The 6,760-nt window shown below is 42.7% G+C and overlaps 1 protein-coding gene across 2 annotated transcripts in view; it reads right to left on the reverse strand.

The window, feature by feature from the left end:
- Positions 1–1,447, reverse strand: part of coro1ca (coronin, actin binding protein, 1Ca) — a 32,634-nt gene extending 31,187 nt beyond the window's left edge. For both annotated transcript variants that reach the window (XM_068702811.1, XM_068702810.1), the window contains exon 1: positions 1,335–1,447. The gene's annotated coding sequence lies outside the window, so the exon portion shown is untranslated. The remainder of the gene's footprint in view (positions 1–1,334) is intronic.
- Positions 1,448–6,760: the final 5,313 nt, after the last annotated feature.

The following is a 6,760-nucleotide window of genomic DNA, read 5'->3' on the forward strand; positions in this document are numbered from 1 at the left end:
CTTATGACACACACCCACATTACATTTCCCTGTCAAAACAATGTGCAAACCTTATTTGATGACAACATATTTGGTCCAGTTGTGGAAACTAGATCAGACTAATCAGGCAATACGTGCCTTTGAATACAAACACTGCTAGTAGTCTAAATAATGGACTATCTTACTTTAACATGAAACAAACCCCTCGTTGTGCTGCAGAGGACTCAAATTAAAAACACCCGTCCACATAACAACGATGGACTCAGCAATACACTATAGATATGTCTGCCCGCATTGACTTTAACGGTAACCGTTGAGAGAACAGGTTGAGGCAGAGATTCTGCATATTTTCATACTCAACAATTCTGCACGTGCTATTTCCCAACATGCAAAGCTGGTGGAGGACACACTGATTATTCACTTGGGTTACGTTTTTAGTTGCTAGCGTGAAAGCAGCGACCGCACGAGCCTTTTCCTATTTATCTTCCACACCAGTGTGTTAGTGGGTCAAATCTGAACCCGGCATCTGCATGAAAATGGATATTGAAATGAAATTATAAAGTTAAATTTGACAAAACACAATCGTCTCTATGAATTAAAGAGTTGATTCTTGGACATTTGAATGGGTTAAGGCTATTGTTCCATTTACAGAGCCAATATTACCAGTCAGGGTGCCAGGGGCCAGGGCGCGGTTGTGTGCTGCACCTTCGTGTGTGTGTGTGTGTGTGTGTGTGTGTGTGTGTGTGTGTGTGTGTGTGGATCTATCGTGTATGTGGATCTAGTACCGTGGATGTGGATCTATCGTTACTGCACCTTCGTGGGTGTGGATCTATTTATCGTGTACGTGGATCTATCGTTGCTGCACCTTCGTGTCTGTGGATCTATCGTGTCTGTGGATCTATCGTTGCTGCACCTTCGTGTCTGTGGATCTATCGTTCCGGAGATAAGTTTTCCTGCCGCACCACGGTTAGCCACCCCACCCTGCACAATAACGTGCAACAGCACATTTCATGACGCGAGTTATCCACGAAAACGCACCACCACAACAAAAGGAACAAAAACAACTGTTTGAAGCCATCAATCGCTTTAGTTATTGGTTAGAAACTTTTTTGGCAATGTCACAGTTAACCGCCGTGGAAGGCTAGTGCTAGGTAAAAGAAAAAAGAAGAAAAAAAAACAGTTCCACAGACTATCCCCAATTCATTTTAGCTCGCGCATGCACTTTCGGCTGTAGCTTGAAAAACGAAGACCGATTGCAACCAATTTAAGGAGGGGGTGAGGGTGGGGGGGGGGGGGGGGGGGGGGGTGACAACAGCCAAACAGAGTCTAAACAATCTACACAGTCTGAAACCTACCTTCTGAGAGGAAAATTAAAGTATTCCTGAAAGCCGAATGATATCACAGTCCTCCGCTTATCCCACTTGAGTCCTCCCTCTGCCGGAGCCGCTGCTGTGCTGACACCGCTCTGTGTGCTCTTTGCCCACTCTGACGCTAGTCCCGCCCCCTCGTTTGGCTTGTCGAGGCTTGTGTGGAGCAGTGGCCTTTGACGGACAGCTCCAACATCCAATCAGAGCGAGTTTTTGGATAACAGGGAGCAGAACTCACGCCTCTTTTCTTCAGGTTCCCAGAGACCGAAAATCACCGTCAATTGTGCGTTATGGCGGCTTTATGGCTATTTAATCTCATATGATACTGTTGTGACACTCCCATTATCTTATTTTTTGTCTATTTACCATTTTTTTGTATCATCATCTCCCGATTATTATATTATGATTATTATAAAGTAATTCCTTGATCCTCTTAGATATCTTTTATGAAGGCTTCTGCTAAAAACTATAATATCCAGTTTGTGACACGCAGTGAAACAATAGAACATGCTTGAACAAGATTACTGTTCTAGATGTAATTTTATAAAATCCAAAATATATTCCAATTCTCCTGAAGAACACAATGTACCACAAGCATATCACAGCACCACAAGATGGCGTTATTTGACACATTCAGAGTGATGCAGAACTTTGACAGAAGAAAACAGCTGTATTCCATCCTCCCATCTTTTTTGTTTTCACCCCCTTCCAGTCTTGAACATAATAATAAACTATATTTGTACAGCGTTTTTGTAACAAGGTTACAAAGGGCTGATCCAAGTGTTTGTGGTGAAGCTGGCAGCCCAAATAATCATGGTTGATGGATGAGTAGAGCAGACTTCATAGGTAAATTGTGTGTCTGATTAATTTTGTCTGATTAATTTTGCTATCCTGTTTTTTCTCATACGTTCTATTCATTTGATATTGTTATATATATACATATATATATATATATATATATATATATATATATATATATATATATACATATATATATATATATATATACATATATATACATATATATACATATATATATATATATATATATATACATATATATACATATATATATATACGTATATATATATATATAGCCGCATCACATTTTACTCTTACCTCTTCTCACTGATGGTTTCCTCTCGACTGCCTTGTCTGGGGATTTCTGAACTGAGTCGAAAGCCGCCTTCATCTGTGCCACCTTCACAGACTGGCCCTGCTCATCAGACTTGACTTCAGCTGTCTTTGGCCAGTCCTGGTGCTGAAGCTTTTCATGAAGTTGAATGGTCTCCTTTATAAGTTCTGAAACAGGCCTAGGTTTGGGAGTGCTTTGGGATTTGTCTCTCATTGAGATACTGTCATCGCCCCCTTTGCCAAGTTGTTCATCAGCTTGGTCTGGCATCATATTTTCTGTGTTAAGTGTCATGCTCTGATCCTGCTTCATGACCTGGTGGCTTTCCTCAGAGATAACTGTGCCGGCTGCAACCAAAACTGATCCAGCATCCACAGGTGCGGGTGCCACAGTAGAGTCCTTCACCTTCTTCTTCCTCACCAATTGAGCAACGGAACATGTAGAGCCAGATAACTGCTGACCAGTTTTGAGCTCACTGTCACACTTAATTTGTAGAGGTGGTCTCACGGTTGTGGTGCCTTTCTCCTCGCCAGCAAGTAAACAGCATGAATCTGCAATTTGTCCGTCACTGTTTGCGGGTGGAGATTTCACATCAGACACTGATAAAGATGCAGAGTCCTCAGTGATCACATCGCTCACTTCACATGACATACTCTCATGAGAAACAGCTGATTGTAAGTTGTCGGAAGACAGGTTTTTAAAGGGGCCCATGCTCAGCTTTATCTCCATATCCTCAGTGACTGAAGCATCTGTTGAGTTGATGTTCTCCCCTGCACTCTGACAATCAGCTTTGGAACAATGGGATTTTGTGAGTGAGCTCTCACATGTAGTATTCCAACTCACTCCATGCTGCAAACAATCTGAGGTCATACTGTCAGTAGTAGATGTGTGATTCATGTCCACATCCTTAATGTGATGATCTTTGGTTGCACGGTTTTCTTTAGGTGTTTTCTCATTCAATCCCTTTATGCCACATGTTGACAAAGGTGTATTTCCACCTGAATGGTCGATTTTAGCGGTTTCTATTGTGGCACAGTCACGGATCCTCTTTGCAATAACATTCATGGTGCCCTTGACGTTTGTGTCAACCTCTTCTATAATCAAAAGAGCTGGGGTTGTCTCCTTCCTATCTCTCTTCAGTAACTTCTCCAAAATAGAACTGGGTTCAGAGGCTGGATTTGATGCTGAACTAGAGTCTATCTTTTGATTGTTGGTTGTTTCAGTTGTGTCCAGTGGTAGATAAGGCCTCACTGACTCCCTTTGATCATCGGTGTCAGTGACCTTTGGCTTTTTTGAAGAGGAGTCATTCCAAACTGGCTTCACCTCACATATTTCCTCTCTTGTTTCATTCTCTGTTCTCTCCTTTGGAGGTCTACGGTGAATGGTATCACTCACGTCTAATAGAGACTCTCTCTGTCGACTGTTTTTCAAAGGATGTTGGGGTTGAGCTGTAGGCGGTTCCTTCCTCTCACTCAAGTGGCCCACTGTTCCTGTGCAGAGTTTAATACCTTCAACTTCAGCCGTGATGGTGCCACGCTGATCTTGTTGAACAGACAGTAACAACTCACTTCCTGCATGAGCTCCACACCTGCTCATCTTCGCCATCATCACAGAGTTCTCTGCTGCGTTTTCAAGTGAGGATGCATCCTCTGAGGTAACAGCAGGACCAGACTTCTTATATGAAACTCCAGCTGAGAAGTTTTCTTCCTGGATCTCCTCATGTTGGAAGCTTCCCTCATCCTGATACTCCATTTTGATCTTTGAGGGTGTGTAAAGCTCCTCTTCAGTCTTCTCCTCTGCTCTCTTGATTTGATTGAACAGCTCGTGTGCTCCAGCTCTCTCCTCAATCTTCGCACTGTTCTTTTGGTTCTCGTCTGTCTTCTGTGGAACCAGTGGAGCGGTCCTGCCTCCTTCTCCTCCTCCTTCTCCTCCTCCCTCCTTTCCTGCAGCCCCTCCCTGTCTCACCTCCCTTGCAGCAAAAGGACTAACCCACAAATTAATGTGCTTCTCACTAGAAGGTGTTGCTGGATCCTGGCCGGGGCTCCCATCCAGATCCTGAGCGTCTGGCTCCCCTGAATTTTCACTGGTGTTGCCGGCCTCCTCCTCACAGGAGCTTCCTCCCTCCATGACATCACCTGTATGTCTGCCTGCTGCTACAGAGTCAGGGCTTGGCCTCGTCTCCTCCGACCCTTCATCGAGGGCCTGTTCTCCTCCTTCTAGTTTATCCTGGTTCTGTCCCATACTTGTCTGTGGAGAAAGACATGGAGTTAACCAAAAGACCAATCCTCCCAAATCATGCCCTGTGTTGGGAACGCCAGCACAGAAGTAGTTTCCACTCATATTTCCTCTTTGTATAATACACTAAAAAAGCTGCTGAAACAGAAGAGTAAGAGGAATGAGCAGCCACTTGGAATTAACATCACGGTCTACATGTTGGAAAGGGTTCCAGTCTTGGGAAGAGACCATGTAGAAAACAACTCATAGTCACACAGGAGCTTTTTTTCATGGAAGTGTTGAATTAGATTATCTTATGACTTTAGCTGCTATAGTATATCCTCTGTAGGGTAATTCATGCACTTGCAATGTCCACAGTGGCTCAAGTCAGTCACAAGATTTTGCAGCAATCTCACTTGTGCATTTTATTCCTTTGTTTTGGACTGGTAAGTGATTCAGCAGTATCAATATTTAAGATATAATGGCCTCATCCTCAGAATAACAGTGTTCATGTAAAGTCTGTGATCAAGGTTTTGTGATTATCAGCATCACAGCAGATAGGGACAACAGGAACACTGAGTCGGAGCAATTGATTAATCATTCCTAGTTAGTATTGAAGGTTCACAAAGTCTTATGACAGTCTGTTAGTAAATCTGTACAACACAGTGTGCTTTGTAAAAGCAGCTTGTTATGTCACACTTTTTGTTGTCTGAAAGTTCTGCTGATTTGGCTTCAATTAACTGAAGTCAGTCAGTCCAGTTTTTTTTTTATGTCCCCGCATGCATGAGGTAAACATGATGTTAGCGTTTCAAAAACTATATGTTCATGCAAGTATTCCATTCACTGTGCTGATGACTGCAGTTATTGCTCTTGTATTAGTAGAAGCAGTAGGAGGAGGTGGATTGAGAGCAGCTGTTGTTAACTTTAAAACCAAACACAAGGCCAAACCTAAATCACCATGTTGCAGCACCCAACTTTTCCATGAGATTGTCTAATTGTCTAATTGTTTAAATACGTTTTTTATCCACTAAACTGCAGCAGTAAGCAGAGAAAATGGTGCTGCACAATGAACAATGATCTGAACCATGAGTCTGTTTCCTGTCTGCAGCCTCATGCCCCTGTGTGACAACATATGACTGCTGTTGTCTTATCATCTGACAGGCCTGCACACTGGCCAGACACATGGCTAAGAGAGCTAACGTTATCACCCTACAATGGTGGCACAGCTGTGTGAGAAGACACAGACATGTTGTTTTTCATGGCGGTGACATTGAGAGAGCAGAAATACTAAATGATAATTAATACAAGTTACAGAACTCTTCAGCTAAATTCAGCGGAATTTGCAATCATTGAATATTAACCATGTACTCCTTCCCTTAAAACAGTCCATTCCTGTTAACAACTGCTCCGTTATCCTGCCTCATCCTCTTTGACTGCCCGAAGCTGATCAGTTGATCACCATGTGCAACATACTCGGACATAAAGGAATTCAAAACAAACAAACGAAGAACTTCTCGTAAGTTCCAGTATCTTGAAAAGAGGCAACTTATAATTTCATCCGAGCTTTGATTAGTCCAACAAGCTGGACACGGGCCTCATCGTAGGTCACTACTCTTACAATAAAGATTCATATAATTTTGATCTCATCATTTGTTGCGGCCGACACTTACCAGTTAGACGTCGTAGCGGAGTTGTTTGCTCTCTCTCAGGACCGACAGAGTGCTCTTTGTTGGTTGTTTGGAGATGTTCAGTCCTCCCTCATATGCACAAGCAATAGGAGCCTTATATTACCTCCATGTGACGTCACAGTACATTTGACTAATACAATCAGGGGAAACTCAAGACTTGTAGCTTTACTTGTTGCTGCCTTGGGAAACCTTGAAGAAGTTATCTTTAATATCTCAATCTCGTTGTTTTGCTTGTGGGATTCAGGTACATGGAGAATGTGTTTTAAGTTTGATCCTGAGTGGAGATTTTAATACGCAAGTGTTAACTGTTTTACCTCGTGGCCAAGTAGAAGACAGGGGAATAAAATGTGGTGATTTAGTCAATGACCAGCACAGAAAAT

This window comes from Cebidichthys violaceus, unplaced genomic scaffold, assembly GCF_023349555.1.
Source record: "Cebidichthys violaceus isolate CVI_PGR_0920_01 unplaced genomic scaffold, fCebVio1.0.p SCAF_9, whole genome shotgun sequence".
NCBI classification, from domain to species: Eukaryota; Metazoa; Chordata; class Actinopteri; order Perciformes; family Stichaeidae; genus Cebidichthys; species Cebidichthys violaceus.